Source organism: Anabrus simplex, chromosome X (genome assembly GCF_040414725.1).
Source record: "Anabrus simplex isolate iqAnaSimp1 chromosome X, ASM4041472v1, whole genome shotgun sequence".
In the NCBI taxonomy this organism is placed as follows: domain Eukaryota; kingdom Metazoa; phylum Arthropoda; class Insecta; order Orthoptera; family Tettigoniidae; genus Anabrus; species Anabrus simplex.
This window is the reverse complement of record NC_090279.1, coordinates 108,010,866-108,034,523: the sequence shown is the minus strand read 5'-3', so window position 1 is coordinate 108,034,523 and position 23,658 is coordinate 108,010,866. Positions and strand designations below refer to the sequence as shown.

The 23,658-nt window shown below is 43.7% G+C and overlaps 1 protein-coding gene across 3 annotated transcripts in view; it reads right to left on the bottom strand.

Moving 5' to 3' along the window:
- Positions 1–22,317, bottom strand: part of LOC136886824 (histamine H2 receptor) — a 235,128-nt gene extending 212,811 nt beyond the window's left edge. The window contains exon 1 of one of the 3 annotated variants that reach the window (XM_067159662.2): positions 22,255–22,317. The gene's annotated coding sequence lies outside the window, so the exon portion shown is untranslated. The remainder of the gene's footprint in view (positions 1–22,254) is intronic. The other 2 variants (XM_067159660.2, XM_067159663.2) reach the window with 2 other exon arrangements.
- Positions 22,318–23,658: the final 1,341 nt, after the last annotated feature.

Here is a 23,658-nt window from a genome sequence, read left to right as displayed (position 1 = left end):
GCATTTAAACAAACCTTGTCCACTTCCAAGTGATTGCGAAGTCCTCACAGTTATTGTTTTATCCATAGGAACTTCATTTTCTTAGATTATGTTCGTAGGACATTTACTAAACTGAGGCCTGAAAAAATATAATAATTGAAAACTGGTCCGCCTCTGTGGTGTAGTGGTTAGCGCGCAAGACCTATTAAATGTTATTTTTAAGATAACAAATAATCCCTTTGTTTGACATTACTGCACTTATTGTTTGAGCTCGGCCCGTCAAGCCGCCGACGTGATTTAGAACTTAACAAGGAAACATATTTCTGATCAGTCGTGTAACCAAGAAATATACTGTTTTTATTTTTCCGTCACCTATGTTTGTATTGCTGAAGAGAATTTAATGCAAATCGGTGTGTAAAGTCGGGGAATAAGGAACTACAATCTAGGCTGTAAATAATTTTATTCACGATGAGTAAAATGGTAGTTTACGGGAAGACCTGAAATGTAATTCTCAAATATTTATGTTATTAGTGGTGCTATCGATAAATACTACATAACTAAAGTTGTATACAATTAAATCTGCGATCATTTATGCCTTATATAGTTTTACCGCACCGACTATAATAATATAATTCATGAATTTAGACTTTTCTGGCTTAGTGCCAACATGGAAATATTGTGTAACAGTGTTAGCTGTCGAAGGTTTTTGTCATGATTGTCTTAAGCTGTAAAACCGCGCGGTCATCGGTCCGTGTTGACAAGGAAAAGTGTGAAGATGATTATAACAAATTAGAAAAAGGTCGTAACGGAACGATCGCTTGAAGAAGACAAGAGAGAGATAGCACAGAGTCGTAATGTGCTGTGTCTCTTCTGCTGGCACTCACCTCCAAAAGATGGGATTACTGCAGCGTCCGAAGTAAAACAGCCTGCCTGAATATTGGCGGAAAGCTGGGGAGTTGCACATGCTACATTATTGTCCCGTCAAAGGCGGGCTCTGCAGCTAGCATAAATTATAAAATTGCTAAAATATCCGATTATTACTGTTTATAAGACATAAATGATTGGAAATTAGATTCCCTAGCAACTGTCTGTCCTCAAACGAATTCAAAGAACTTGGAAATTTATCCAACATTTCCATTAATAAATTAATTTCCGTTGCGAATATTTGCTCCAACTTGAAATCAAACTCATTGTGATGTTTGCCCTTTTAAAAACTACACTCAACCTTATTCGTGTCTCTGCTCGGAACACAAACAACCCGCAGATCTGTAACCTCGTTACTGAGTGGCTCAGGTTCAGCTCTGTGTCGGTACATTTACCGAGACGTAAAAGAACTGCCGTGGGACAAACTTCCGGCACCTCGGCGTCCCCGAGAACGGAAAAAATATTTTGTGGGACCTAAAACTAATAACATTATGATTATTATTATTGTTATTAATACTCTTTTATAGTGCTATGCCTATCCGTGCAGCGCGATAGAACTTATTTAGCTAATGTGATGTTTTCTTCTCCCAAAATCTCTTCATCTGGGCACTGAAAATTTTCCTCCCTTCTTCAGCCCATGATTTATCGGTCCAGCTATTCATTTTCTCGGCAAAATGATGGTTGTTAACTGCTTTCTTGAATTGGAGTCAATCTTGAATAATTTCCTGTGGGATGCCAATTTCCTGAAGGTCTTTTTTCTCTTTTAATTAGCCAGTTGTTCTTGACTTTCATTGAAAGAGTAGGGTTGAAAATCCTTTTGGTCGACCTGCCATTGTTTATTCTGAGAATGTGGCCTTTTCCTGACGTATCGGTGATCTTTTCAGAATGCTGATAAAGCTCCTGAGACTTCCGTCCCTCCGAGTAGTCTGGACCAAAGATTCTCCTCAATATTTTCCTCTTCTGTTTTTTATGTCTTTAATAAGTGGTTTGCCTGCAATGATCAAGGTTTCTGAGGCGATTTATAACTGAGTTGTAATGTCTTACTGTCAACACAATTGATGACGAATTTCATCTCGTGTTCGCACCACAGTGTTCTCAAAACTGATTTATTTTCGCTGTATACCTGCGCTGTTTAGTACGTCAAGATGGCTGCCGTCGCACGTATCGTCCATTTTAAAAACTGCCATGTTTTACACTGCCTTCACTCCCTTACAACAAAGACTGGTGTAAATGCAAGCTCACGGGATTCGTTTTGTTACAGTTAGGTAAGACCCCCAGCTAGAGTTTCAAAGTTTGGGCTGGAAGGACGTGGGAGAAAGTTGACGAACTGCTCGACTAAGCGGTAAGCTCCGAGCTGTCAGCGGAGAGATGGCGTCGAATGATATTAATAAACGAATAAGTTTGAGAGGTGTCTTTAAAAATAGGAAAGATCACAATATGAAGATAAACTTGGAATTCAAGAGGACAAATTGGGGCAAATGTTCGTTTATAGGAAGGGGAGTTAGGGATTGGAATAACTTACCTAGGAAGATGTTCAATAAATTTCCAATTGCTTTGCAATAATTTAAGAAAAGGCTAGGAAAACAACAGATACGAATCTGAACCTGGGCGACTGCCCTAAATGCAGATCAGTAGTGAGTGAAGGGACACTAGCCATTTCTGGTCTCCAAACTGAGAGGGTTCTTCTCTTGATTTCCGAAAGGGACCTGTTATCACAGTAGAACTCTGTGACTTGTTCTATCGGTGTGTTATATATTCTACCTGTAGGCTTCTTTTTGTCTACTATAATTAATTTTGTTTACTTTAGATTTATTTTTAGTTTAAATTTTTCTAAGGACTTATTGAATGTTCTTAGCATCTTTTTCAGAATGAGCTAAGACAACAAAGCGGATACTGTGCACCTGAATACCATTAAAATATGCCCTTTCATTTCTCCAACTGAATTGTCTATGAACTGGTGACAGTGGGCGGCCTCTTCTCTTATGGTACTTCCGTGGTTTGAGCTTTATTACACGCCTGTCTTTCCAGTCAAGTCCCACTCAATATTATCGAAGGCTGTTTCCAAGTCAATAAAATAACATAAGTTTTCCAACTTTCCTCTTAGAAGGACGAATTTTTATATCACAAGCACTGTTCCTCCTTAGTAGCTGCAATTGTTGTTCTTCAGCTGAATGGGCGGGGATCGTAGCGCCGAGAGTGACTCCAGATGTCCTGCTTTTCGCAGGATAGTCCTTGTTTCAACTCCCTATGCTGTGGTTCGCGAACAGTCTAGAAACATCTTATAAATATCCTGGTTTAAAAACACACCCTGTCAAAAATACTGCGAAATACACCATCTTCAAACAAATGAAGTGGAACATTGCCCCCTCCTGCGGTAATCAGCCCGAAAGTTGCAATTTTTCTACCGCTTGCCCCAGATAAATCGAAAATCAACGTCCACCCCACCAATTAGCGGGAAAAGCGACATTTCACCCAACAATGCCGCTGCATCCAGCTTTCCGAGGAACTGAACTCGGATTAGATGAACATAAGCAGACAATTCGCTTGGCAGACCGAACGTCTAAAGAAACTAATATCTTCCACGTCCTTATTTTGTTCAACGCTGCTAAAAATGGGAGCCGTCCTTTTTCATGTTTAATTCCAAGAACAACAGAAGGATTAAGATGAAACCTGCATCAGTAGCTTACGCGACTGAAATCAGAATCATCATTAAAAGTGGGCCCATAGCATGGAAAGCTGACGGCGGCTTCTTCGATCAGTAGTCAGCCGTCATGTTGAACCCGACTGATACAGTGAAGATCTTTGGAAAATTTAAAAAAAAAAACTTTTCAAAAAGTAGGAATTGGGGATACGAATTGGAACTCAGAGCAAAAACAAGCGTAAGAGTGCAAATGTAAGTTTTCTTCGAGAGGGAAACGTGATTTCCAAAGCGCAAACCTATAACTTGAAAGGCTTAATGGCTACCTGAAAGTTCAAATTATCCTTTGTTCTAAAATCCCGCGAAAGTATGGAGAATGTTTTTCGAGATATTAAGAATAGAGTTTAGTTTCAATTAATAATAATAATAATAATAATAATAATAATAATAATAATAATAATAATAATAATAATAATAATAATAATAATTAGTTAGAAAGTGCTGGATTTTTCTATTCTTATCTCACAAACCGGCGGCAGTGTGTACTTGTAAATAATAATAAATCAATGTTGGGATCAAACAAATCTTGGTGTCCCACAAGGGTCAGTCCTGGGCCCTCTCCTGTTCACTTTATATATAAATGATATGACCATATCAATTAAACACTGGAAGTATCATCTCTTTGCTGATGATTTGCAAACTTATTAATTACCACACTAGAACTAGCAATATACAGCAAGCAATATGTAATGAAAATGCTGAGGTGGTGGTGGTGTATATTGTTCTGAGGAAGTACAACTAAGCATGCATCGTCTATATAACATAAATCAAAGAGGAAAAAAGTTGACGGAATCCCATACTTCGAAAAGTGAATATATCGGCCAAAAAAGGCAAGGGCCACGTAGGGCGTGAAAATGAAAGACTCCCTAGGCCTGGAGTTATCTAATAAGGTGGGGGTCGAAAAGGAACAAGAGTTGACCAACGGAGGTCCGATAGGATAGATGAAGGTGGGAAGCAATGCCAGGACTCAGCTGAGGGCCCCGTGGTCGCCAACCCACGCTGCCAAGTTGAGAACCGCTGGGCCCCTTTTAGTCGCCTGTTACGACAGGCAAGGGATACCGTCGGTGTTATTCTACCGCTCCCACCCACAGGGGGTTGTAAATGCTGACCTTGAGCTCGTTAACAGCTAAGCAATTAAAACCCGCCTTAAATTAAACACACATAAGAAGCAAGCCATTATCATTGACAGCTCAAAGAATCTGCGTATTTTAAAACAGAATTGTATTCATACCATTACTTTAAGTAATACTTTCATACCTTATTTTGAATCAGTTATTATAATGGAAAGTGTAAATTGGTGAGCGCAAGTTACGAATTTCTGTAAGAGAGTGTATCGTGGCTTGCAAACGAAATACGCAGAAATTTCAGCTAGTATAATATCACATTTTCGATTATTGTGATGTAATTTTTACGGGTATAACGAATTAAGCTTGAAACTAGAACGCGTCAAAGTACTTGCCTTTAGATATGCTATAATGCTCGAGTTTCTCCCAGCGATTGGCGGTGTACAATTCAGACAACAGCATGTACCCGGGTGTAGGGGGAGACGAGGGGGTATAACTACTAAGTGGTAAGTTTTTATGCTCTCCGTGAGTTTCCACAGAGAGGTAAACTTAAGTGCGGTAACAATATTAGTTCTACAGAATAAAACTTTCACCAAAGGAACAAAATTCAGATGTGTTACAATTAAATAGAAGTAGTATTTGACTGCACTGCGCGCTGCAAGTGTGGCCGCTATACGAGTCGCGGCGAACAACACTTTCCGCTGATAATGAAATGAAATAAAGTAAAGAATTACCTGATAAGACAACACCCCTTGCACAAATTGCTTTTTTTTTAATAATTCCTAGTTTCAGCTGGCTAAAATGGAATAAAAATATATTTTTTTCTCCACAAAGTTGGCGCTACTGTTCCCTACTATAAACAACGACAGACTTGTTGGAACAACAACTGTTTTCTTACAAGATACTCGAAGTGCACACAATATGGAGTCCATTTCCCTGGGCTGCATTCACGATTTGAACTGTACAATTCTGTTGTTGCTAATTTATTTATATTATTTAGCAATTAGTTCAGTGCCGTAGCTCAATCTAGTCTTTCTGAAAGCTGATAAAAACTTGTCTTCATTTGTGTTGAAAAATGTTTGCAGTTAGATGCTGAGCCCCATCGATTAACTTTCTTCAAATTTACAAACATGCTACAACTGAGACACGCTAAGCTACGCAACCCAATCGCTCCAATGAAGCTACATGGAAGGGCAAGCACAAAGCTACGCTATGCCAAGCTGAGACCACCAAGAAAGCGATTTTCATAGCTGTAACTGTCTTAGCGCACGCGCACAATCACTTTTATTTCGCTCCGCGTGCAGCAAACAGCAGCTTTCTGTGTTTGTTAATTGTGATGGAAGGCGGAGGAAAGGAGAAGATACTCATTGAAGAGACACAAAGATATACTTGTCTGTCAAATAGGCCCCTCAACTGTCGGTAACAAACTGATTGTATTACTGCTTTTACCCCACATTCCATGTTCATTTCCTCTCAGTACGGTAACAGAGAGAAGTCGTGAAGCTGTTCCTGATTTAGACGAAAGTAAGTCTCAATTCATAAGTTCTATGCAATGCTTGAATCAAGTGATGGAACTGACCATGAATTATTCTCCTTTCAATTTCACGGGAGCGCCCCCTGTAGGTGCGGGGGGTAGAATAACACCCACGGTATCCCCTGCTAATACGGGCCCCAGGGGCAACGTGGGTTGGCGACCACTGGCCCTTAACTGAGTCCTGGCATTGATTCCATTTACTTTTGTGCCACCTCCCTTGGTGAACCCTTGTTCTTCTCGGACCCCTACGGTATTAGGTATCGAGGCCTAGGGAGTCTTTCAATTTCATGCGCTTCGTGGTTCTTATCTTTCTTTGGCCGATACCTTCATGTTTTGAAGTGTCGGATCCCTCCCCTCTCTGATTAGTATTAATGCAGGATGGTTACCTAGTTGTACTTGCTCTTAAAACAATAATCACCACCACCGCTTTCACTCTTTCCTCGTCTTCCGCCTAGAAAAAAGCCTTATCTTCAATTAATCCGGCACCGGCTGCCTAGCTTTCTGTGTGCGGCCGCATCACGTCCCTGATTGGGCGCGACAAAGGGCCAGTACTGGACTGATCTGAACAGCCACAAGAATTTGACCGTAATGTGAACCGACAGCAGAAATGAAACAGATCGCAGCCGTTTCTAAACATTTAACGCAAGAAGTGGCCGTTCTCAAGTTTAGTGCGAATTCTGCGCAATCATTTACATTCTTTGTGCTGTGGATATACAGGGAACTTCAGTTTATTAAACAGTTTATCAAGTAAATTAACTTATAACTTATTTTATCGCACATGGTATTCTCTTTCCTGTGCGTCCAAGCTGGAACAGTGAAAATTAAGGACACGGCATTAGAATATTTTAAATATGAAGGGAGATATCAAACCGGCGCATCAAGCTTTTGGAAGGAATTTGAAGAAATCAGGTTTTGATCTTCCTGTTTTAACATAAGACTGGGACACTAAACATGTCAACTTAGGACAGCTCAGAGACCAATGCTGGGCAATACAAGGAAAGCCAGCAAAAGAGCAGTTGACATCCGAGTCCAAATGGAGTCCGAAAGAACATCGGGGGCCTAAAGGAAGACTTAATATCACCTGGCAGAGACTTAAAGAGCCCACATGACGGCCATCTACAGTCACAGCGATAAAGACAGGCCTAGGAGTGGGAAGGAAGCCGCCGTAGCCTTAATTAAGGTCGACAGTGGGGTTCGAGTCCACTATCTCCCACAACCGCACGGCCAACTCGCCCGGTGTCTCTTCTAGCACTGAAAGTGTAGTACAAATTCTGCGGAGTCTTTATGAACAATAACTAGGTGCGGATACAGGAAACTTCAATCTATCAAACATTTTATGAAATGAAGTAAGTTGTAATTTATTTTGAGTGCAGATGGCAGCATTCGGCGAGTAAATTGTTATAGACTGGTGTATTGAGGGGCTCGACTGAAACAGCAACGCAATTATGAGGGAAAATCCGAAATGTGTCACCTCGTCGAAATCTTCAAGAACTTCAAATTACAAAATAAAGGTCGTGCGAGAAGATTTAGCTCACTGCATATGCCACTCAGTACACCGTATTTACTGGAATTAAATGCGCACTTTTTCGGCCAAAATTAGACTCCAAGTTTGCGGTATGGATCAGAACGGAAGTCCCTTTAACTTGCTTCTTCTGACCGGGCCATTCGCGGACTTTCGTATTTTGATGATGATGATGCTTGTTGTTTTAAGGGGCCTAACACTGAAGGTCTTCGGCCCCTAATGGAACGAGATGGACGACATGACATGATATTTAAAATCTTAAAAGGTATCCACTGACGAGAGTTAAAAAAATGGTGATGAGAAAACGAGTATGAGTGGATCTAATTCGCAATGCCTTATTTTCTAATAAAATAAGAGAAAATACAGGAGACAAAGGAATAAGGCACTGCCTGGTAGTGCAGATATATATACATAATATACATTAGATGTTAATAGAACACATTAAAATACGCAACATAAACTAGAAGTCAATGGGATAAAAGCGCAACTGACACAAAGGACATCATTAGACACGATAAAACAGACCACTATCCCACATAAAGCGGATGACGAGGTCTGCTGACTGCGGGAGATTGTACTCGAGAGGTTAAGACTACGGCGCAGATTGACCAGGCCCATACACTCCATACACACCGGAGGAGGGACTCATTTCAAAAGATGCGAGTGAGTCAGCATACCATGGCCGATCCGAAGACGACAAAATACCACGGCTTGCCTCCGCGAAACCCGAAGGGAAGTCCTCCATACCTTCGTTGTTCCTTTTATCGCTCTCAGCTTATTGGGAAGTAGAATGGCCTGCCACTCCATCTCCCAATGAGACATAGCCAGATGCCTCAGCTGAGTGCGAATATCACTTCCTGGAACCTTGAAAGGCAACGGGGGCAGTGTAACTGTCTTCTTGGCAGCCGCATCTGCTAATTCATTCCCTCTACACCCATGTGGCTTGGGAGCCACAGAAACGTGATTCTGGTGCCGGCAGGTGGCGAGGGAAACAGACTGTAGCAAGCTCAAGGAGTCAGTACACACAAGAAAGTGTCGGCGCTCGTTGGACAGTGCGTACCGCAGAGCTTCACAGATGGCACAGAGCTCTGCTGTGTACACACTACAGGTTTCCGGGAGAGCAAAAAGGAACCTATCATTGTCGACAACGAACGCACAGCCCACCTTCGTATCTGCCCTTGAACCATCCGTGTAGATGACGGCTGAACCTGGATAGCGGCCAACAACGGACAGGAAGAGCTTCTGTTAAATCGAAGGGTCGGTGTTTTCCTTCGGGCCAGTGTGTAGGTCCAGGATTATTTCAGGTCGCCGTACTACCCACGGAGGTACCCCACTTGGTTGTCTGACAAGGCAAGGAACCGAAGGTACGTGAAACAATCTGTAACTGCTATCCAAGCGTATCCCAACCGGCCGCGTTGCTCGAGGATAAGCAGCGTACAGCAAACGGCTGCCATTGTTGAACACGCAAGGATAGCTTGGATGAAGTGGCATCTGTCGCAAATTTTCAGCATACGTACGTAGGAGCTGCTGGCGCCTCGGGTGTAAAGGCGGCACACCAGACTCAACGAGCAGGCTGGCAATGGGGCTTGTACGAAAAGCACCCGTCGCCAGCCTAACTCCGCTGTGATGGATGCTGTTCAGCTTCGCAAGAACGCTTGGTCTTCCTGAGCCATATGCTGCACTGCCGTAGTCTAACCTGGATAAAATGTGTGCCCATTAGAATCGTAGGAGCACCGCGCTGTCAGCTCCCCAATTAGTGCTGCTAAGAAACTTCAAGAGATTAGGCCTCTTGGTGCATTGCACTTTTAGCTCCCGCACGTGTGGCTCCCACGATAATTTACTGTAAAAAAGGAGCCCAAGAAATCGGTAAGTGTCAACTACGGGAAAAGCGACATTTCCTAGAGAAAGTTCAGGATGGGCGTGAAGAGTACGTTGACGACAAAAGTGGACAACACAGGTCTTTGCGGTAGAAATCCGAAAGCCATGTTCTAAGGTCCACTGCTCCACCCTCCTAATAGCTTGCTGTAATGGTCGCTCTGTGACTGCCATACTGCGTGAGCTATAATGCAGAGCAAAATCGTCCTCATACAGCGACGGTATTACTGCTGAACCAGCAGCAGCAACAATACCGTTTATGGCAATCGCGAACGGAGTGACACTAAGAACCGATCCCTATGGGACTCCATTTTCTTGAACATGGTATTGCGAATATGTTCTCCCTACTCGGACACGGAATAGACGGAGGGACAAAAAATTCGCAATAAATAGCGGCAATTTACCTCAGAATCTCCATTGATGCAAGACTGAAAGGATACCATATCGCCATGTGGTGTCGTAGGCCTTCTCTAAGTCAAAGAAAACAGCTAACAAATGCTGTTTGCGGAGAAGCGCATCCTGGATAGAGCTATCCAGGCGTACCAAGTGGTCAGTGGTGGATCGAGTGGCTTGTTTCTTGTCCTTGTTTCTCCAGACACCACACAAGTCGGCGATTTACCATTCTCTCTAATAGCTTACACAGGCCGCTTGTAAGACAAATAGGTCTGTAACTTCATCCATACTTAGCATCTTTGTCAGGCTTGAGGACAGGATTGACGATGCCCTCTCGCCACTGAGACGGAAAATCACCCTCCATCCAGATTCGGTTGAACACACGAAGGAGATATAGAAGACTGTCCTCACTAAGGTGTTTCAACATCTGGTTATGGATGTTGTCTGGTCCAGGAGAAGTGTCCTTGCAAAGCGCTGCAGAGTTCCCACTCCGTAAAGAGCACATTATAGTCCTCTGAAGCATGAGTCGCAAAACTGAGGTGATGTCGTTCTACCTCCCGCTTCTGAGCGAGGAAATCACGATGGTAATTCCCGGAACCAGAGACATCCGCGAAATGGCTAGCTAGGTGGTTAGTGGTTCAGTGACGATGTTGCCTGCAATGGAAATTCCCGGTACAGAAGATGATCCTTGGATACCCGAAATACGTCGAAGTTTAGTCCACACTTGATATGATGGAGTTTGTGAAGTCATAGACGAAACATATCTCTCCCACGAAGCTTTCTTACTTTGGCGAATAAGGACTCGCGCCTGAGCGTGGAGTTGGCCACAGTACGCTCTCCACGGTAACGTTTGTGAGCTCGACGGCTGCTGCTGCTATTGCTTCGTTCCACTAAGGAACGAGTTTTCGACGAGGAGGACTCGAGAAGGATGGAATGGACTCCTCAGCAGCAGCAAGAATAACTTGGGCGAGGTATGTTATCTCTTCGCCGACAGTCCGGATGATATCGTTAAAGACAGCTAGTGATGTGTACTTTGGCCAATCTGCATGTTTAAGAATCCATCGAGGGGGAGCCTCGACGGATTTATGTTTCAACAAAGTAAGGATGACGGGAAAATGGTCACTGTCACAGAGATCATCGTGTGTATTCCACCGAAAGAGCGGAACCAACGTTCGGGTGCATAGACTTACGTCTATGCGAGAATATGTGCCGTAACGTACACTAAAGTGAGTTGGTTCCCCTGTGTTCAAAATACATAAATCCAGCTCTGATACCAATCTTTCCAGCTCTCTTCCCCTGGGGCAAGGCGTCTCAGAGCCCAATATGGGGTGATGGGCGTTAAAATCTGCCAACGAGATGAAGGGAGGTGGAAGCTGATCTATAAGATCAGTGACATCATTTATGTTAAGAGGCTGGCCTGGTGGAAAATAAATGTTACACACTGTTGCTATGACAGGCAGAGGTACCCGCACCGCAATTGCTTCCAGTCGGGTCCGTAGAGGAACCTCTTCGCTGTAAGTATCAGAACGGACAAAACTTCCCACGCCACCAGACGCCCGGTGGACATAATATCGTTCTGTCGAGTATAGTCTGAAATTTCTCAAGACCGTATGATGACCAGGTCTGAAGTTGGTCTCCTGAATACAGACTATACTCGCTGCGTACTCACTAATTAGCTGACATAACTCAGCAAGATGCCTGTCATAACCGTTACAATTCCACTGTAACAGTGCCATAGTGTGGACTATAAAAGGAGTGTTAGGTTATGAGCGACAAAATGCTCGCAAGTCTAAACATTATCAACATCTACATCCGTATATGTAGAGGACAGCGCGGCATCCATCCCGTCACCAACAGACGGCGGGGATACCGCCCAAAACTTCGACGCTTTTCGGGGGCGAGCAGGTACCCTACGAGGAGAGCGCGCAAGTTTGAGAGCAGGAGTACCTCCTGACGCAGACTCATAACCCCCAGATGGGAGGCATGACTTCTCCTTCGCAGGGGAAGTGCGAGAGCGCTCAGCAAGGGCCCTCTTCTTCTTCGCCACCTTCTTCTTTTCTGGTTTAGACTGGCTGGGAGATGGTTTCCCAGCCCTGGTCGACGATGCCGCCTCCGTCGGCTAGGGCACAGATTTCTCCGACCTCTTAGGCAGGGGAGACTTAGCCTTCCCCTCTTGCTGTGCTTCTGGGAACTGCCAGCCGGCACAGACTTCTGGTTGGCCGAAGGTGGGGTGGTCCCCCCTTCGAGCTTTTACTCTTCGCTACGTTGCTCTGAGGAGCAACAGTCGCCTTGGGCGCAGCAATTGTCAGGGGTAACGATGTCGTGAAGGACGAACCTGGGAGACTCTGACCTATCGTGCTATAGTCAAGTATACGGGCAGGTGTATTCGTGGAATTAAACTTACGACGCGCTTCCTGGTAAGAAAGACCATCCAGGATCTTGATCTCCTGGATCTTCTTCTCACTCAGCTATGTCGGACAGTTCCGATCCCGAGTAGAACGAAAACCGGAGCAGTTAGTGCACTTGTACGAAGTTGTGTACTCCTCCGGGCCGTGAGCTACTCGTCCACATGTACCACATACAGACTGATTCGAACAGCGAGATACCAATTGTTCAAATCGCTGGCATTGATAGCATCGCATAGGAGGCGGGATGTACGGCCTCACATCGCAACGATAAGTTGTTACCTTGACTTTCTGTAACACTGACAACTTGAAAGAGACGATGAAGGCACCAGTGGCAACATCTTCACCGTTGACCTTGCGCGTAATGCGCCGGACGTGTGTCACGCCACGGTTCTTCATGTCTTCCATCAACTCGTCGTCAGTGTTCAAAATAAGTTCGCGGTGAAAGATGACTCCCCGAACCAGATTCGAGGACTTATGCTCCTCTACTTTAACGGGGATTTCGCCAAAGTGGTCGCACTTAAGCAACTGATCAGCTTGCTTCCTCAAGTCACCCGCAATAGCATATACCCCATAGAGTGTACAGAGCACTAAATATAGAGAAAAAATAAAAATAATTAATAATATGTCCTTCTGGCATTCGGCTGTGCGGGGACCTGTGTTGTCAGGCGGATACTACTGCCAAGGTACATGGCGCTCCCTCCCGCAATATTCCTGGGTGGGCAACTGCGGACTTTTGGGCATAATCGCACACATAAAAGGCCCATGTCCGGGCAGCACGCACATCAAAATTTGGAAATGGTCTACAACTGACCCTCGGAAAAACATTAAAAAATAAAGAGGGTACCATGGCCACATGACCCTTCAAGTCGCCTTCTACGACAGGCAGAGATTACCTGTGGATGTATTCAGCCTCTCCCAGCCACAGGAGGTCCGACACATTATACCAAACCGCAATCCATGTCCGCGCCTAGGTCGCACCTTTTTGTAGCAGGGGATACCACGGGTGTATTCTACATGAGCGTCCCCCACCCGCAGAGGGTCTTTCGTATTTTACTTCGCTACCGATACCGCATATCTTTATGAATCAAGAGATGGTAGACAAACAGCGTGCTTTATAGAGACATAAGCAGGCCGGTACACAAAATGGTGACATTTACTTTCAAAGCGACAAGAGAGAAGTTCACCGGCTCACGAACTACCGGCCATGCACCACCACCAGATTCCCTGGTTGGCACTATACGCTACGCTACACCCATACACGTCATCGACTCGATATAATGTGAATCTCATTTGAACTGCTCCAGTGTCCACTCGCGACGGTCCAAACACCATCTGAGTCGGCTCTTCCGGAATATCGAGTTGGTAGGCCGCTTTACTCCTCTTGCTGCATGGAACAGTAATCGGTTGTCTCCTATTTTCTGACATTTTCACATTTCAAGGTTCTCCCAGGACGTACGCCTATCGCCCTTATCGTGCCATCTGCTTGTCAACTGACGTAACGCTGGCGCGTTCACGTGTAGTTCAACGCGACTATCGAAGTCCGAAATAAAAAACAGTGCATTACATTTACAAAAGTGTTGTATATTAATGTGACTTATGGTTATGATAAGAGACAAAAACATTGTTTCAAATACCTCGTTATTTTCTGACAGAGTCATCGTAACTAACGTTATGTTGAAGCAATACTTATTTCTTTCTTATACCTCGTTCCAGTTAAATCACTACATGTTTCGTTCCTCTGATTTGGAACATCTTCAGCTGAAAACGTGTATAGAGATAAAAAATGGCACATAAAAACACTTATGATGATATTCCTTCATATGAGTTAAAACACTCAAATCTGTGTGTGTAAGAGATCCTACTTTCTTCAAAATGCTAGAGAAGTTGCTAGTCTTCAATTTAAAATACGATGAGCGAATGTAACAGCATCTTCTGGCACAGCTGCAGACCTCGCCGCAGGCTGACGTGTCTCATTACAATCTTCCTACCTGAACATGCACATTGACGGGCTGAGTAGCTCAGACGGTTAAGGCACTGCCTTTCTGACCCCAATTTGGCACGTTCGATCCTCGCTCAGTCCGCTGGTATTTGAAGCTGCTCAAATACGTTAGCTCCGTGTCGGTAGATTTACTGGCACGTAAAAGAACTCGCTCTGGACAAAATTGCGGCATCTCGGCGACTCAGTTCTAATTTCGTCGGGGTGGGAAAACAACAAGAGTTAGCAAGGGAGGTCGGATAGGATGGATGAAAGTGCAAGCAATGCCAGGACTCAGCTAAGGGTCCCGTGGTCGCCAACCCACGCTCCAGAGTATTCATTCTCACGCCCTTGTCTTCCTTTGTCGGATCCGTTCCATTTTTTCTGTCTGATGAGTGTTGTCCTCCGCCACCTCGACCACTAGTGTGGTAAATAGACAGCGGAATCATCTTTATATTCTACAATCGCCGGCTTGAGTGGCTCACGCGGTTGAGGCGCTTGGCAGCTCAATTCCCGTCAGCCTGGTGTCTGTAGATTTACTGGCACGTGAAAGAACTCCCAAGGGACTAAATTCTGGCACCTCGTCATCTCCGAAAACCGTAAAAGTAGTTGGTGGAAGCCAATAGGGGCGCTAATGTGGTGCGGCACGTGATCGCCTCTCCTACCGTGTCGGGACTCGAACCAGCTAACCACGGTCTTCTTCCTTATCCCGAATTTTTCGGCGCCATTAGAGCACTCGGGACCTACGGAGTCTTTCATTTCACGCCCTTCCCGACCCCTGTCTTCCTTTGGCCGATACCTTCATTTTCGAAGTGTCAGATCCCTCTGATTAGTGTTATATAACTAGCTACGGAATTCTAGGCCAGGTAGTGTACACGCTGTGAGTAAGATTGTATTAAACTGCAAAGCTCTTAACGTTGCCCCAGAAACGCGACGGCGAGTCACCATACGTCTTTTCTCATGTGAAGACTGTTGCCTACTATCAGTCACAATCAAGTCGGGGAGTTTTCATTATGATGGCAAACGTTCACTCTCTACCTGCCTTTTTATATCCTCAGAAATACTGTCCTTGTGGTTTTCCCGACTGGAGTCAACAAAGGTCATTACAATGGTGTCAGTAGAAAGGTCGCGATTAAAAGCAATGCTACCATATACAGTAAATATTGGATCAAATGAAATAATAATCGTATGGCCTCAGCTACCGTGTGCAGACATTTCGATTTAACGCCATCTGGCTGTCTGCTCGTCAATTTCGACGTTACGTTTTACTCTAGGCCCACTAGATGGCAGACAGAGTAAACCGGTTCTCTCTTGGGCGTCTATAGCTGAGATTTAATTAATTTTGTCGGGTAAATACCAAATGTATCACCAGAGATCTTTTACATGCCGACATCGTACGACATGGAGTGTCGAGTGGACTTTTTTCCGCCCTTCAAAAATCCGACTACCTCTGCCGGGTTTGAACTTGCTATCTTGGTATCCGGAGGCCGACACTCTACCACGGATCCAGAAAGGCAGCTGATCAAATGAAAAACCGCACATATTCCCACTTGTAACGAACAGTACTATACCGCCGATCTAACAGTCCAAAGTTCCAGACCTTGAATGATCAGACCGCAGACAGCCGTTATGTCGTTAAGTGAGCACACTGCCCATTACAATCAGTGCCTCAGCGTAGGGATTGAACAGCTCGAATGCTACAGTGCGTTTCGTACCAGTCGTTATCTAACTCCCCGGCTACTTCCCGCCAGGAAGTTACACCCCATCTATCGGAGATGAGAGGCAGCTGCAGACACAACAAACAATGTTATTGTTGACCAATTGTATGAGCTTTCTATATTGTAGGCCTTCGCATTTGGTTTTCTTCGGACTCTGTGATATTAGGGCATCAAATGTAGTCCTTCATTCTTTCGAAATGTCAGACCCCTTCCATTTTTTCCTCTGTGATTAGTGTTAGAGGATGGTTGTCTAGTTGTAGTTCCTCTTAAGACAATAATCACCACCACCACCAGCCTTATCATAGTCGGTACGGTAAAACAGAATAAGACAAATGATTGAAAATCGTATTCTCTATGACTTACGTTATGTAGTACTTTTCGATAGGACTAATAACATAGGTAATTAACAATTAAAATTTTAGGCACCTTCCGCTAAACTACTACTTTAACCAGGGTGGATAACGTGGACTGTAGTTCCTTATTTCCCGACTTTACATACCGATTTTCATTAAATTCTGGTCACCCACTTTTCATGGGCCGGTGTTGATATGGACTTAGCAACAAAAATACAAATTCATGAATATTTCTGTTATCATTGCCGGTACGTTAAACATGTATAACAGATAATGGTCGAAAATTTAATTCGATATCACTGTAGTTATTTAGTATTTATCGATAGGAGCACTAATAACATAAATACCGTATTTGAGAATTAAATTTTAGGTCTTCCCCTAAACTACCATTTCACTCACTGTACATACAGACAGACAGACAGACAGACAGACAGACAGACAGACAGACAGACAGACAGAAAGAAAGAAATTACGGAAAATTAAAAAGTATTTTCCTGGTTACTGTGGACAAAACCGATACAGAAATACCAATTCTTTTTTCAAATTCTGTACCGACAAAACTCTTATTTTATATAATTATATACTGTTGTACTTCCTCTGAAGGCAGTAATCACACGCATCCCGCACTTCTATTGCGATAGATACTTGTAGACATCTCCTTCGAGCACTTGGGAGTGCCATGTCAGGGCGGCGTTCAAGAGGACATGTGTAGTTATAGGCAAAGCACAAAAATAAGGCGTAGTAGGTGAGGTAGTTTGCCACTGCACATCAGAGTGCCAAGAGTAGTGCATCCACCAAGAAATGGGCAGGAAGAGGGAATGTTTCGCAAGTTGCTTTACGTCGACGATAGGAGAGGAGTGGCGTCTGTGGCCTTAATTAAGGTACGGAAAAGCACCTTGAGGCCTGCCGACAACGGGTTTTGAACCCACTATGCCCGAATACTGGCCGCAGCTATCGAGTTCGGCGAACATGAGGTTTCCAAGTTGTTTGAAATGATTGGCCGGCCTCGAGTTCGAGTCCTCTCAGCCTACATGATAACAATTGAGGAGCCAGAAGATTCGTCGTGCTGCCACCACATATTCCCTCCCTTCTGAAATCAATTTTACGGAGGTTTTGGACCAGTTTCCTTCCGAGGAACGGAGCGAGTGTCTGCTCACACATTCGGGAGATCGTGGGTTCGAACCCTACTGTCCGCAGCCCTCAAGATGAATTTCCGTGGCTTCCAATTTTCACATCAGGCCACGGTCACTACCATGCGTGTCGGTGCGACGTAAAAGCACACCCTCTTACGTGCTGCTTCTACTGTTTAAGAAATTCAAACTTTTTTATATTAATGATAAGTTAGAAAGTTATTATAAATACAACATTCTAAACTCCCGTAAGACTTCATGAGTGCGGTGTGGAAGAACCCCCCCGAGCTCTCTTTCCTAATGCATGTAATACTTGTTGTTGTTAATGACTGTATTTTAGTAGTGATTACCTCATTATATAAAATTTTCCATACTCTTCCTCACCGCTCTGACTTCCAAATTACATCTCGATTCATGAACTCGCGAATCACGCATTATTTCAGTATTTGAATCAGTTTCAATGAAGCTCTTGTCGCTATCTCAAGCAACGTCGCACAGAACTCATGCGGCCTGCACAACAGAACTCGAGCCCCAACACAATATAGGCCACTCTCGAGCGCCCATTCTCAGCTCGAAAACATCTTTAGTCCAGTAAACTGTGCAAGGAAACTATTGCTTGAAGAGCAAATATTGAAAGGAGAATATTTTAATGTGTTTTTGAAGAGGAAGATGTCAGAAGAGAAGTGTCGCGCTGTCCGGAAAGTGAGATCCTTTACACTACAACCTATCCGGAATCCCATTTCTGTAAGTCTCGTGTGGTTAAGCCAAATACGACTCCAGTTACACTGATTTCAATTTCTTTTTTTAGGGTTCGCAGAATTCATTCTAGGTGGAAGAAATTATTTTATTCTGAATTCTCCAAGTACTTCTTTTAATACAGACGGAATTCCTTTTTTTAATTATGTTCATCTAAAACTGGATACTGTCTGAAAAAAGTGAAAATGTTTCGAGCGGGTGATCTAGTGGTGAGGATAGGAACTGTGCCGGCTGCCGAAGGAAGTTGATTCAAGTGACATCTTCCTCTTCAAAAACATTCACATTAAAATGTTCTCCTTTCGCTCTTCAAGCAATAGTTTCCTTGCACAGTTTCTGAATCTTGGTCGGTACAGCCTCATGTCAACTTATTCTAGTTTATAATAACGTACGTAGAGATTGTCGGAGTACTTGCATGAATGGTCAGCATAAGACTTCCGGTTCACAGAGTCCCGGTTCGATTCCAGGCCGGGTTTTAATCGCGTCTCATTATTTCTCCAAGCTCGGGGACTGGAGTTTTGTGTTCGTCCGAACACTTTCCTCCTCACATTCAGACGACACACCACCACCACGCAATAGCGACACAGATCCCACGAATGTAGGAAAAAGCATCTTTATCTTTACACTCTAAAAGGCACGAGCGACTTGTTCGCCTGCAACTCTGTGACATGAAAAGGATTCAATACGTTTTTCTTCATGACCACAGCGAGATCTATCTTCTGTTATTTGTTACTTTCTCAGACTCTGACAATATAGAAGCCATTCCTTGTGCACACAGTGGAAAATGCCCCACGTGTCCGTGAGGATCCGTCGTGCTGATCACACGTCGAGCAGCAGCCGCTTGGTAGGCCAAGGTCGTTGAAGATTATTGCGCTATGCGTGCATTTCAGACTGATATGTAACAACAACTTTAGGCTTGGCCAGGAAAGTAACGGAACATGGCTGTTGAGCAGCTCTTCATCCCAGTAACTTGGCCGGATCCCCTTCTTGACGCTAAAAGCGCTTCAGCTCATAACACTGGAGAAGATTTCAGCAAGCAAGCTGTCACCTTGTATTCGGGAGATAGTGGGTTTGAATCCCACTGTCGGCAGCCCTCATACCGGGAAAATCGTGAGGCTGTACCTTAATTAAGGCCACTATCACTTCCTTTTCATTCCTGGACCTCTCCTATCCGATCATCGCCTTAGGATCTGTCTGTGTCGATGTGACGTAAACCAGATCATTAAACAATCGTGTTTTATTTGAAGTCCAGACAATTGTATTTCAGATTAACTTCGGTAACTAACACCAGCATTTCAGCTTGCAATTGCGCTTTTCTGGTGTCCATACTACCTTATTCCCCCTCCACCTCCCTTCCCCTATATGCTTACTCCCGGCTTTATCTTACCCAAAGGACGTTCTCTACGCGTATTCCCGCAATGTGCAATACCTACTTCGTCTCGTTTATGTCCTTCTTTATTTCAATATGTAATACTGTACATAGGACTGAGCATTTTTGTGTCCTTTGTAAATCTTTCATTTTAGATTGTTAACCATTGTACATATCTCGGATCTTTGTAATTCGGCGTAATGCTGTTCCTGGTCCTAAATAAATAAATAAATAAATAAAATAAAATAAACAAACACACAAATAAATAAATAAATAAATAAATAAATAAATAAATAAATAAATAAATATGTTGGTCATGCGTACCCCGCAGATGCAGTAGTACAGGTTTTGTGAGGAGAAATGCTTATCTTTACCCCCGTTATTCCACTGTGTGCTTCATCAGGACATTTGTTGCAGCATACAACTGTCATAGTAGCTTAAAGGAGACAGATTGGAGTGCGAATCACTTTTCCCTATACCTGTGGGGTCGCACATGCGAACTGCCTCTCACATGTAGGTCATGTTTTACGGCCGGTAGCCCTTCCTGTCGCCAGCCCTATGTGGAGGAACGTAATGACTATAGCGTGTTTCTGTGGTGGTTGGTACTGTGTTCTATTGTGTGTAAATGGAGAGGAAAGTGTTGAGACAAATTCAAACACCCAGTCCCCGAGCCAGAAGAATTAATCACGCGCGATTCAAATCTTCGAACTCGCGACCACTCTGAAACGGTGACCATTCAACCAAGGAATATTATACATCGAGGAATATAGCTCGTGACTAGAGTGAACACAATAGAGTAAATTAATATATTATTTTGGGTCCACCTTTTCAATACAAAATGTAAATAGTTTAAATTACATAGGGACTAGTTTCGACCTAGTAATAGGTCATCACCAGCCTGAAGTAAATTAAAGCGTAAATATCGAAGAAAAAATAAACAATGTAAACACAAGTACAGTCTTTTCAAAAGTACATACCATATGGGATATTGAGCAGCAATATATTAAAAATAATAACTCTTGTAATTGACGAAGCACTGAGCGGAAGTTATGTTGTTTATTTATGGATAAAGTTCAGTGCGCCGTATAGTATTAAAAGTCCAGTGTGCACTAAAAGATGTTATAAAGAAGAACCATCAGTTGAATGCTGGCTTCTTGAGTTTGCTGTTGTATATTCGAAGAAGTTACGTCATTTTTTAAGGTATTCATAGACGTCAAAACACATGGATGTTGAAAAGGCCCTTCAGTTTTTTGGAACTAGGTAATTGTTGCGCGTGGAGGCTTAGGAGTCCAGAGAAGCGCTATATTATATTTAAAAATAGAGATCCATAAAAAAGGTCCCGTGCGTCGTATAAAAATGACAAGTTGTGAAAGTGGAAATAATTATTTTACTACCCAAGTAACAATATTCATCTACTTCCTTTAAGACTTCATATCTTCGTTCGACTGTACTCCATTACTTTCGTTTCGGACTTGTACTTCTTCCCCTAAGACTCCGTCCATACCATTCATCAGTCTCAGATAAAAATAATATCACTTCATAACAACATGTTAATTGCCCTTTCCAACAAAACATATCGCGACAACGGGATATTTTACACCAGCTGCTCACAACATAGCAAATAACAACATCATAAAACAACAATTAAGGAAGACAATAAGAGGAATGGCAGGAAAGAATCGTAGTAAATTCGAGTAGGTGGAGTGCTTCAAAACAGATGAGTGTTTGGAAGGCGAAAGACGTGTGGGCGGGAGGGAACACCACACCAGAAAGAAAATGCAGTCACAAAACAGAGTACGAAGAGGACATGAACCCGGAGAAAAGTGACAAAACTATATAGTATTGCACGTATTTTCGACTATTATGCACCTAATTCGAGACGGAAACGAAGGAATCCTCCGTCATCAGAGCTGAAAATCGCTAGGAATGCGGATGGATGACAATCTCGAGATAAACACGGGACATCGTTATCAACGAAGGAACTTATTACAAAATTACGAATACACTGCGGTACTTCTTTTAGCATAAATTGAATGTATACGCATTATAGCCCTCTGCTGCGTCTACATTGCACCTCGCACGAACTAGGTCTGAGTTGTAAATTTCTCTTGTAAAAATAGACTCATTATTTGAAGACATTCATCACTGCAGAAAATACAGGTGAACATTTTTGCAGTTCCCTTTCTTTTCCTGAACAGGAAGCCCCTGAGTTGGAGAAATGGTTTTTTTTTTTTTCTTTTGGGTTGTACAGTCCCTCAAAAATAGAATGATCAAGCGCATCGCATTTAAACACTAATATTTATCATAGTTAGTTCAGAGGACCTGGGGTTCCATTCCCGGCCGGACTGGTTAGTTCGTCTTAACACACACGGACATACCAGTAGAGTAGTTGCGAAAAACGTCATGAAGAGCAAGATACATATTTATCACTGGGTTTGACATTTTCAACCAGCAGTTGGTGACAAAACCTAATTGACTTTCACGCTCATCACACTGAAGGGGACAGCCGCTACTCGCAGGAAATGGAAAGTAAATCATATTAATACGAAGAGAACTCACCTTCTAGCACAGCCAGCTCATGTTGGCGAACACACACTCACACGGTAGCAATATCGGCACTCAACTGTCTCCTCTGGACTAGACCAGTCGGGTGGCCTCCCCCCCTCCGCGCCGCTCCCCACCCCGCCCACGACAAGAATGTGTAGGGGGCGCTGCAGTCGCCACTGTCAGCCATGTGCCACATTTCCTAGTGTTTGCTTAAACGATTTCAATGAAGTTGGACATTTATCGGAAATCACACGCGGAAAATTTACTTCAGTCCCTAATTTCTCTTCACTAATCTCTCTTTCATTCTCACCCTCCAGAATTGGTTTTTCCCTCGGGTTCAGCAGGGGATCCCACCTCTAGTGCCTCAAGGGCAGTGTCCTCGAGCGTGAGACTTTGGGTCGGGGGATGCCACTGGGGAGGAAGACCAGTACCTCTCTCAGGTGGCCTCACCTGCTATGCTGAACATGGGCCATTTGAGGGGATGGGAAGATTGATACAGAGCTAAACATGCCATAGAAGTGGACCTGTTCGGCTACTAACGTCATTTCACGTCATCTCTCTGCCGAGTTGGCTGCGCGGTTAGTGGCTTCGAACCGCACTATCGGCAGCGGTCACACCAGGTTGTATCTTAATTATGGCAGGTTCGATCCTGGCTCAGGCCGGTGATATTTGAAGGTGCCAAAATACGTCAGCCTCGTGTCGGTAGATTTACTCGCACGTAAAAGAACTCCTGCGGGACTAAATTCCGGCACCTCGGTGTTTTCGGGAAGCGAAAAAGTAGTTAGTAGGACGTACTTGTTATTTCCTTCCCACTCCTATTCCATAAGACCTCTTTGTGTCGAGTTGTAAAAGAACTACGGGACATAGACTCCTTACTCCCAAGTCTTCCCAGCACAAAATTGCAACAAATCATGTCGCTTTCCTTTGGATCTTTTCCACTTCTCGTATTAAATACCTAATCCTGGTATGCGTCCCAAGCTCTTGCCAGCTATTTATACACCTTCTGTTTGCACTAAATACCCTCAAAACAATGTGTAGGCCTTGTTAATGTGCTACCCCAATGAAGATCTTTCGTAGGTAATTCGTGATCTCTTTCACCCCACCCACGCAGTAATTAAAACCCTCCCGGTGAAGCATACACCCTGAATGTTCACCCCTTGTCTGCTGTCGAGGTCACAATCCCGACACAGTACAACATCGTCTCTGACTTCTGTCTGTATGGATCATTCTGGAATAGTTTTTTCGCCTTATCCCAATTATTTCAGGAAACCGAGATTTCTCAGATGAACATTCGAACCTCAGACCTGCGCTAATCACATCGCGTGTTTGATATTCATCATAAAGCTGAAGATGCCCGTAACTGCCAAACATCCGGTGTAAAGTTAAAGATCCGTTTTAGATCAAATTATGACAAAT